Source organism: Castor canadensis, chromosome 6, assembly GCF_047511655.1.
Source record: "Castor canadensis chromosome 6, mCasCan1.hap1v2, whole genome shotgun sequence".
Taxonomy (NCBI): Eukaryota; Metazoa; Chordata; class Mammalia; order Rodentia; family Castoridae; genus Castor; species Castor canadensis.
In genome coordinates this window covers 19320224-19331690 of record NC_133391.1, presented here as the reverse complement: position 1 = coordinate 19331690, position 11467 = coordinate 19320224, and positions in this window count along the sequence as shown.

Below are 11467 nucleotides of genomic sequence, written 5' to 3'. Positions count from 1 at the left end.
TAAGGAACAGTGAGGAGCTTTGTTCTTACTACTTTCAGTAACTGAGCATTTCTTCATGTAAAAGAGCTACTTTTTAAAGTGATGCAAGTCAGCATGGCAAGTGAGTAGAGAGACTTCAGGGAGTGTGTGAGATTCCCTCTCAGAGCCTTCCAGCCTGCTCTCCATTAGACAAGGAGGGCTCATTGAGGACCTCAGTGAAAGCTGTGTGACATACATACTTGACCTAGTCAATAGCACCCACTCACTGCACCTCCCCGGTGTTAGTTTAGTGGCAAAGGCAGACAGTGACTAAACAGTTTTCCCAAGGTGAGCAACCTAGGAGCAAAACAAAGACCCATCCACAATATGACTCCTGTTTTGTTGTAAGTTCAGTATGGACCCAGCAGGAGGGCAGCAAAGCAGGAGTTCCTTGCATTCAGACGGAGGCAGAGCTAGTTCATAATTGGGTCCAGATTCTGTGTTTTGGTAATTCTTCTTCCTTCTTCTCCCTTCTCCTTTATCTTCTTCTTCTTTTTGGTGGGAATGGGGTTTGAACTCAGGGCTCACACTTGCAAAGCAGGTACTCTACTACTTGAGCCACACCTCCAATCTATTTTGCTCTGGTTATTTGGGAGATGAGTCTCAGGATCTATTTGCCCATGCTGGCCTTAAACCATGATCCTCTTGATCTCAGCCTCCCAAGTAGCTAGGATTACAAGGGTGAGTCACTGGTGCCTGGATAATTCATTTTTTAATCAACCTTTTCTTCTGAGAGTTTCCATTTACAAAGGAAATATTTTTGTTTCATTTTGTTTAAAAATAAGCTATTTTAGAACAGTTTAGATATGCATAAAAATTGTGGAAATTGGACCAGGATGTAGCTCAATGGTAGAGGGCTTGCCTAGCAAGGTTTGACCTCTTGCACCATGAAGAAAACTAATGGCGGAAATGGTACAGTTTCATGATTTTAAATATTTTCTGAGCTTCAGAGCAAGTGACTTAACTTACTTGACACATGGTTTCCTTATTTGTGAAATGAAATGGGAAATACAGAGTTGCTTTGTAGGTTTGTGGTAAGAATTAGAAGTGATTTTTGTAAAACAGCTCCTATTTGGTATGTATTTAACAAATGTTAGCTTTTACCACTGCTCTCCAGCTGTATGATTGGGTCGGTTAAAACCCATTGTCATTCCTGGACACACAAGCCAGTCATTTATGATCTTTTAGTCTCATGTCACTTGGGCAATGGCCATATATCTAGAGAGACCTGATTACACTCTGTTCAGGGTCAGAGTTATGGCACTGTTAGGAAAAGAGAGCTCTTACTCTAGGAATTATTGAGTCAGTTGCTGAATTCTTGCTCTATGTAACCATCAAGTCATGGCCACTTTAGAGACAACTGACATACTCAGTACCTAGAAGGAACTAGAATCCCAGCCTTGCTCACAGCCAACAAATTCACTCAGAAATGAGTAAGAGCAAAGTGACTCAGCACTGCGAGGGAGCCAGCCAAAAGGAGAAGGTAAAGGTCTTCACGAGGCTTCACCTGTGATGTGAGCTTCAGCTCTGCAGGGATGTGGGCATGACCATGTCAAACTGTGTGTGCTGAAGATCTGTTCTCATTGGTGTTTATAAAAACTTTATTTTTTTAAAAAAAGTATTTAGGTTCATTGTTATGGGGAAATACTATCACTTTTTAGAAAATGCTTTTGAATGCTAACAATGTACCAAGCACCAGGCCAATTGCTGTCTGTGTATTTCCTCACGTGATGCAATGAGGTTGGCACCTGTACTATGTCCACTGAACAGATGTCAGGATGACACCCATTTTGATTCCAGAGCCTTCTGTGTGTTTGTTTGTTTGTTTGTTTGTTGTGATCCTGTGGTTTTGAACACAAAGCCTCACACTTGCCAGGCAGGGGCTCCACCACTTGAGCCATGTCCAAAGGAAGTCCTTTGTGCTTTAATCTCATGTCCTGCACAAGCTTGTCCTAGAAACCTTAACTGAGGGTGACAGGAGATGCCAAAAAAGACAACAGACAGAAGAACAAACAGGCATAAAGCTGGGGCCAGGTAGGCTGGGTGCTTGGATGGAGACACACCAGCCCCCTCCACCTCCAGTGAGTTTATTATATACAGTGGCAACACGAGGTGGAGCAGCAGTTCTCAGGGGAGGGGGCGTGACATTGTAATCCTTGGGAATAGGAGGAACATGTGACAGCTTTTCTCTGAACATAAAGGAAAAAAACAACTGTACTGCATCTTGCCTACTTCTGCAGCTGAGGCTGTGCCAACTCAAGCTTGCAAATTATTGGGCATAACTATGCTGGCCCCCTTCTGCAGTTTGGGGCTGTGCCAAACTCAAACCTGCAGCTTATTTGATACACCTGTCTGCTCTCCACACTTTAGTTATTTTTCAAATAGATTCTTGCATTTATGCCTGAGGTCAACATGAACCACATAGCTGGCATAACAGGTACCCACCACCAAGCCCAGCTATTGATTGGCATGGGGTCTCAAGAAACTTTTGCTCATGTTGTCCTCGAACCACAATCCTCCCAACCTCAGTGTCCCAAGTAGTTGGGATTTACAGACGTGAGCCACTGTGCCCTGCTCAGAGCCTATGCGTCTACGTTCTGGATGAGACTGTATTATAATGTTTAATCCGACACATTGTTTTGAGTTCATAAAAGGTAGCAATCCCTTTGTTAAGGGATTAGCCTGATAGTTAAGACAACAGAGATCAAGACACACATGGAGCAACCTTGTTCCCACAAGGTTTGCAGTGCAGAGGACAGAAGACAATGACAAAGTCAGTTCTGGGGTGTTTGATCAGCACTGTAATGGATGAAGAACAGCGTTCCCAGGGGAGGAAGGTCAAAGTATAGTTTTAAACCTCTGGGTCACTCTGACAGTGCACTCCTTGAGAAATTTGGGTTCTTGATTATGTACTGTTTAGTTCACAAACCTGTAACCCCTGACATCTCAGTAGTTCTCTCTCTCTCTCTCTCTCTCTCTCTTTCTCTCTCTCTCTTTCTCGCTCTCTTCCTCCTCCTTCCCTATTTTATTTTCTTTTTATACATAAATTAAGAACATGGCTGGTTTCCTCACTGTTACCCACTAACATTTTGGAGTTAAAATTACTGTCTTGCTCATAACTGGAAGAAAAGATGACTTTTTTCTGTTTTACAAAGGAAGGAAGACTGTTTGGTAAAGTTTGAGACCAAATACAGGGAACTGTTAAGAAAACATCTAATTCAACCTCTTTCTCAGAAGGCAACTTCACTGTACAAAATCATTTCTTAAATCAAATACTTACTGAATTTTCGACCATAGGTCAAGTCCTATTAAATAATAGAGTTATATAAAATGGGAGTATGAATATTACCTTTCCTTTGAGGCCATTTCAGCTTGAGGTTTTTAAAGAAAATCATCTTGGTTTTTTGCCAGGCTCATAGTACTTGAAAAGAATTTAAAATATTTTGTGAGACCTCATATCCCACCTCTCCCAAATTGTGAGAATGTGCGTTTTGTCTCTACACCTAAAATTACACCACTTGGGCCTTGTCCTAGAATTAAAAAAAGACACAAATCAAACAAAACCTTTTGATCAAGGGGCATAAGAGATGCTATCAAATTGAAAATCTCAATGACCGTGACTCTGGGAGGTGAGAGTTTGTCTGATGTTGCTGCTTTTGCTGTGGGAGCTCGGTAAAAACATGAATAGTCACAAATCCATGGAGTTCCTGCCATGCCATTGAAAAGCACAAGCTTTTTCAATGGTGAGCTAATTTGATTCTTTCGGGTGCAAAGGACAGAGCAAAGATCACTTGGCTCTGTCCTTTGGGATCTGGACTCTGGGTTAATTTTAATGATATGAAGTAAGAAAAATAGATAACAGTGTCCTTGGCAGGTGCATGGTAACTTCTTAGCTGTAGCCACTTGGTCACAGCTGAGTGACAGCTCCAGTGCAGTGGGGGAAGCCATCCTCTGGTGGCCTCACAGGAAACCCTGGCCCTTGCGTGCTCATGACTCAGGTCTTTTCCCTGGGTTCTCCCAGCCCACTTATTTTCCAGTTACTGTTGCTGAAGACTATCCGCTCCCCCACCCCCACCCCGCTCTGCTTACTCATGGCTTCTGTTTCCTGTCTTCTCCACTTCTGCATTTTCCAGCACTGACCCTCCCTGGATATTTCCTGCCCAGACTCTGTGGGACACAAGAATGGGACCTCCTCCGATGCCAGGCCATGCTCACATCAAGGTCATGCCACTCCCTGACTAATGGCAGAGTTACACAGCCAAAACACCAGACACAGCCAGGTAATACACCCACTGGGGAACTCTCACCAAGAACCATGCCACACTTTGCAGCAATCAGCCATCAACCCGATGAGATGGCTGAAACTGGGATCCTTGGGTGCATTTCATCAAAGTACATGGTGAACGTGTATGGAAATACGGCTATGGAACCCCTTGATCAATTAATATATGACAATTTTTTAAAAAGACAATACGCTAGGAGCCTGAAGACCTGTATCCATCTTATCATTTAACGTTGAAGCTAAACAAATGCCTAGTGTTTATAGAGAGTAGATTGTTGTTCTCGTCATCATTGTCGTCACCCTGTGGTCATTGTCACCACCATATTTACCTGTGTAATGTAGCCAAAGCTTGACCAATAGCTGACAAAAGTGAGTCACCTTGGTTTGTTAAATACTTTTGTCAGGACAGAGTGGCTTGGTATATTAAGTGAGGATTGCTGGTTTTAGCAACATTAGAGTCAGAAGGCGTCCTGGCATGACACAGAAGTTTCCAAAAAGGGATTTTGGGACAGTGGGAGGCAGAGACAGGAAGTGACGCAAACAGCAAAGCCAACTGCTTCACCAGACAGCCCAGGAGTTTGTTTATTTGATATTTTGTATGTGCATAGAAGTTGTTGCTGTAGAAAAAGAACATTTCACAACCTGAAATAAATTTGAAAAACTATTGTTAGAGATGAATGCTCAAATCCCAGTTCCTCTCGTGTTCTGCCAAAACGCGTAAGCCAATGACTTCCTTTTGCTTGTATGTCTTTGTTTTAAAAATGCACATAGTGGTAGCTTTCATAGTGTGACATGTGCACCTAAAGAAACCTAGCATGCCAGACCATGGTCACTAAGTCAACGTTATGCCTGTCTGCATCAAATACCAGACAGTGACACTCCACTTGTCATGACTCTATTTTGCATTAGTGACTTTGAGAATTTTCACCACCTTCAAAAGTCAAATGTTGATGAACTGAGACTAATGTGCAGTGTTTCCTCCAGAAACACTTGTGTCTATTTCAGATACTAGACTATGCTTTTGTGAAAATCCAGTGTTTTGGAAACTTTTCACTGTACTATCAAGAAATCAGGAGGGGCATAAGGAAGAGAGACATTACCTCACCAATTATTCACACACGTTATCTAATATGTAATTTAGTTGTAATTTATAATGTCCTGAAAAATATTAGGTGTTTTTCAAATATAAGGTCTTATCATTTTTATGCTTACCCCTGGCCTCTGTGCACCCTCTTAAGAGCATTTTAAAACGTTAACTTTTGTGTTATTGATAAGGCTTCATTTTTGCAGTCTTTCCAACAATGAATCACCATGCAACACAAAACTCCAGATGTCAAGAACCACATGTGACTAAAGCTCAATTGCTTTGGTCCACAATTGCTGGTGATTTTCCTGGCTTACCAATTTACGACACAGACACTTGAAGATGCAAACTCACTGACCTTCCCAATTATACAGAATTTTAGGATCAGCTTGTTTAGGACACTGATGTGACAGATGAGGGAAATCATGTCCAGAGAGGGTACGGATGCCATGCCAGAGCTGATGCTGGGGCCATGAGCAAACCCAGGTCTGTGGACCCTCTGGCCTCTGCCTCTCATTGTGGCCAAAGGACCAGCTCCCAGCAACTCGGCATCTGCTGAACCCTCCTCTGAGGGGAGGATGAACTGGACTGTAAAAGGAAGAAAGGGTGTCGTAATGATCAAAGCTAGACAAGTATAAATTTCATGCTATTCAATGAGTCTGAACAGCATACCCCAAAATAAAAGTTGTATATATTTATGACATATTCTACATCAAATTAAAAATAAATTAATGATAAAACTTAATTAGATGATGGGGCTATAGCTTAGTGGAAGAACATTTTCCTAGCATGTGCAAGAACCTGGGGTTAATCCCAAAAAGAAAAGAGAAAAAAAACAAGACTCCATGACTAGAATCCTCTTCAGGGAATAACAAAAGTTGTCAATTATTCGTTGCCTGAAAGTTTTACTCTCTTTATGCTAATCCCTAGGAAAAATATGTTTAAATGTCCAAAACAAGTTAATATTTATCTTGCTAGGAGTAAATGTGCTTGTGTCAACATAGAATCGTGTTTAAGTTGTTACATTAGTCTTCATAATGACATAGAATTCGAGTGAGTTGACTGGCTACTTTTCTTCTATGGGGAGACATTAGCTCCTATGACAGTCAAGGCTAATGTGTGTTGCCTAGGTAAGTGTTTGAGGCAGAGGATTAGCAATACTGTCAAGCAGGCTGGCGACTTCTGGAAAATTCTATGAGGCTTCTACCTCTCCTTTCCCTCTTTTCTAATAGCCCTACAAGCTCATTCAGGATAACAATAAACACTTCTTACAGTCTCTGTGTGTAGGGAATTTGGGGCAGCTAGACAGCTGGTTCTACCTCAGGTCTCTGATGATTTTGGGGTCATCAGAGGCTCCCTGAGGCTGGAGATCTGCTTCCTAGTAGCTCACACAGTGACAAAATGTTGGTGCTGGCTGTGGGCCATAGCCTCAGCCCCTTTCTATGCGGGCTGCTTCATAACACTACTTAAATTTCCTTACGATGTGGCAGCTGACTTCCTCCTCTGCGAACAAGTCAAGAGACCATGGTAGACGTGGGATACTTAGGTAAGGCAGCCACACACTGTCATCCCATCTGTGCACAGGGCAGTCCCACACTGTCACCCATCTGTGCATGTCAGCACTGTTTTCTACAGTTAGAAGCTCCCAAAATGCCACTACGTGACAAGGCACACACCTTTCTCTTGTGCCTTCAAAGGAGCACTGAGTCTCCTTCCATAATTCCAATTAGGAAAGCCCTGGAGAAAACTTTATTGGCCCAGCCTGAGCCATGAGACTGCTCCACCCACCACAGTTTGGACACTGATTGGCTGCTCCAAACAGATCCACCTGGTTGGAACCCAAGGCAAAGAAGTTTTCCAGGATAAGGAAGGCTGCTCCCAGAGGAAGGGAAGAATTGTGGGACAATCAAACAATTTAGGTCCATAAAAGTTAAATATCTAAAGTTGCCTCTGCACTGTTTGTTCTCACCACTCCGCCCATGTAGGCAACAACAGCCTTTCCTTTCGTCACCATTTCCCTTCATTAATTTTTACCATTATCCCCTGAATTTTCCCCATCAAGGGTAGTATTTAGTAAAAAAGAAGGCTTTTTGGATCCTTTTGCAAAATTTAAAAGCCATATACCACCTGTTGTTTTCAATTGCTATCAGAACAATTGGCAAATGGTTGAAATGAATGATGCATGTGCTGAAAATATAAAGCTCATGAAAGATAATTATGGTGGTGGAATAGGCAACAATCTATGAAATAGATTTGGGACTTGCTGGGAATGGGAAGGACATCAGAATTGGTCCCTTGAGCTATCTATCTGTCTGTCTGTCTATCTATCTGTCTACCTATCTGCCTATCATCTCTCTATCTATATATATCATCTACCTATCATCTATCTAGCTATCATCTATCTATATATATTATCTATCAGTCTATCATCTATATGTCTATCTATCCTGTCTATCTATATCTATCTATCTATCTATCTATCGATCATCTGTCTGCTCACCAATCTATTTTTAACTACCTATCCACCTATCACCTATTTACCTATCATCTATCTATCCATCCACCTATCACCTATCAATTAATGCAATATTCTAAGAAAGAAGATGTATGTATATGCATTAACATGTATGTGCACCTATTTTCATGTATGCACAGATACATGAGTGCTTACATGCATGTGCACATATTCTCATGTGTACAGGTACATGAGTGCTTCTGTGCATGTGCACATATAGACATATAATGTGCAATGGTAGAAGGAGAAGAAAGAGACACACTCACTGCTGACAACATCCTATGAAAATATTCATGGATTAAAATATGCAGAACTCTTCAGTCCCTCCTTCGTTCTGCATAGACTATTGAATTTCCAGCTGTAAAGTTCACATCAGCCAATGCTTAAAGAAACCTGAAGCCAAATGTTGATGAAGATGAGGAAGCTGTTCATCACTTCGATCACTACAGTACTTCTGACAGAGCCAAAACTTACTCAGTTGCAACTCTGAACAATTCAGTTGCAGTACTCTGAGAGCTCATGAGATTCTTCAGATAGGCTCTGCTGACCAGCTTTTCTCAAAGTCTGACCCAGAAGTATTTCCTAGTGTGGATGAGGATAAGCCAGGAGCCTTTCCAAAGGTAATTGCAACAGATGTCATCTGGCCACCAGTAATGGTGGCCCTATGCCTCAGAAGCACAGCCCAGAGAGGTTCAGCACAGCCCACAGCCTGAGGGTTGGTCTTGTCCATACGGGCTTCCAAGGGGATGGTCATATGCATGTTTCAAGGAAGCTGGGGCAGAAGCCTCAGAAAGAGCCTGGGGTCATTTTTTTCAGTCATTTTTGCCACGCCCCTCTTCTGGGACACTGCGTCAGTGCATTTTTCTTTCCTATATCCCTGAGGCTGGGAAACTGCGAAGAAAAGGAAATATTTAGTTTGCAGTTTTGGAGGTTCAAGGGCATGGCACCACCAGCTCACTGTGGTGAGGACGTCATGGTAGGTGTCACAGTGGCAGAAGGGTGTGCAGAGGGAGAAATCACATGACCGGACAGAAAGCCAGAGGCTGGAGAGTGGCCAGGCCTGCTGTTCTGTTTCTGGTTCTCTTTCAAGAAAACTCACTCAGGGTCACATGAGAACTTCCTTAATCCCTTATGAGGCCACTCCTCCCATGACCTAAGGCCCTCTCACCAAGTCCCTGCTCTTACGGTCTCCACACCACCTCCCAACACCACCACCAACCTTCCAGCACCTGAACACATGGGGGTCAAACTACACCAAACTATAGCAGAAACCTTCAGTGTCATTTTCACATGTACTATGAGAATTTGGAAAAATCATTTCAATGGGTCAGGTGCTATGGCTCATGCCTGTAATCCTAGCTACTTGGGACGCTGAGGTTGAGAGGATCACAGTTGAGAGCTGCCTGGGCAGAAGGGACAGGAAACCCCACTCAATCAATGGCTGGGTGCAGGGCGTGTGTCTGTCATCCCGTATAGAAGAAAGCACAGACAGGAGGATTGCAGTCCAGCTGACCCAGGGCATAAAATGCGACCCTATCTCAATGCAAAAAGGGCTGGTGGAGTGGCTCAAGTGGTACAGCTGCTGCCCAGCAAGCATGAGGCTCTGCGTTCAACCCCCAGCACCACAAAAGAAAAAAAAAATCATTTCAATGCAGATGTCTTCTGGGCAAGTCAGTTTCCAACAGGAGTATGCTGCAATTCACAAATGTAATGTTAAATCTAGTGGCCACATTAAAAACGTAAAAAGAAATAAGTAAATTTAATTATTTAACCCAACATGTAAAAATATTATCATCTTAACACATAATCAATGTAAAATGATTAAGGTACACTCCACCTTCTGTTTGTGCTAGAAGTCAGCATATGTTTTAAACTTAGAGTGTATCTCACTTCTAACCAGCCACATTTAAGTGATCAATAGCCACTATATCAGACTGCACAGCGCTGGTGGACAGGCTTCTCTTCTCCAAGAGAAACCGAAGACTTACTAAGATCACTTTTGCCCATGTAATGAGACCCTAAAGTCCAATTTCTGATTTCCGGCTCTTTTCTACCCTCGTTCACATGCATACTCCTTCCTTCTGCTTAGCCTGGTGAGCTAAAAGGGCCAACTCAACACGTTTTCTGTACCTCGCTCCATAAACAGATTTGGTATAGGAAGAGCATGAGGGCAGGACATGAGTTCAAATCCCACCATCAGCTCTACTGCAGAGACTAATGTCCGCCCACCCTCTGTAGTCATAGAGAACTTAGCCGACACAAAGCCAATTAGGAAAAGAACTAGTGCTGGGTGCCGGTGATTCGCACTGTAATTCTAGCTACCTGGGAAGCTAAGACGGGGAGGATCATGGTTCCGGACCAGCCTAGGCAAACTAGATTGCAAGACCTCATCTCAATGGAAAAAAACTGGGCATGGTGGTGCACACCGGTCATCCCAGTGAGAGTGAGAGGCATAATGTAGGAGGCTTGTGGTCCAGGCTGGCCAAGACAAAAGCAAGAACCCATCCCTAAAATAACCAGAGCAAAAAGGGCTGAAGCCTGGCTCAAGCACTAGAGCTGGGCCTTGCAAGCCTGAGACCCTGAGTTCAAACCCCAGTACCATAAACAAAAAACAAAAACAAAACATAAAACTAAATATTTTCCAGCCTGTTCTCCAGCTAGGTCTACCACGTGCCTAAGTTTTGATCTTGACCTTGCTGTGGAGCAGATTGTGTGCCCTCTTTGACCTCCCTCTTTCCCTTTTCATCACAGACACTACCATCTTATGTCAAGGCCATGTGTCCCTCAAAGCACCAAATCAGCACAGATTTCATGAGAGAAGTAAACTTCCATCCAAACCACCACAGCTTTGGATTTCCTGTCCCTTGGAGCAAAAATCCTAAAATAAACAATTTGGGTAAAGATTTAACCTCTAAGGTTATAAGAATTAAAGCATCTGTTCAACTGTGTGTCGATGGCTCAAGCCTATAATTCTTTCTACTTGGGAGGCATATCAGGAGGATCATGGCTCCAGGCCAGCCTGGGCAAAATAGTTCACGAGACCCTATCTCGAAAAGGCCCAACAGAAAAAACAGCTGGCGGAAGTGGCTCAAGTAGTAGAGTGCCTGCCTAGTAAGTGTGAGGCTCTCAGTTCAACCCCCATACACCAAAAAGAAAAAAGTAGCTGTTCTAATGCCCAGAGCAAAATAGACACTTTCTATCGCTTGATTTTTAAAAAGTCTATTAAAATTACTCATCCACAGAAACTAGGTGGCTAAATGAGCTTATTTGTTCCTTTTCCAGCTCAGTTTTCTAGCTTGTCTCCAAAGTGCTCGTAGAGGGTGTAAATATCTTGATCCCATTTGCATGTGGGGGATCACCACCCCTGGGAATTTGTCCCCAAACCTTCAATGCCAAACTAATTATGAGAAACCATGAGAAAAACCTAAGTTGAGGGACAATCTGTGAGACACCTGACCAGGAGACTTCCTAAATATTAGGGTTGTGAAAGATGTGAAAAAATTTAGGAAGTGTCACTCAGAGGCACCAAGGAGGACATGGCGATTAACTGTAAAGGATCCTGAGACAG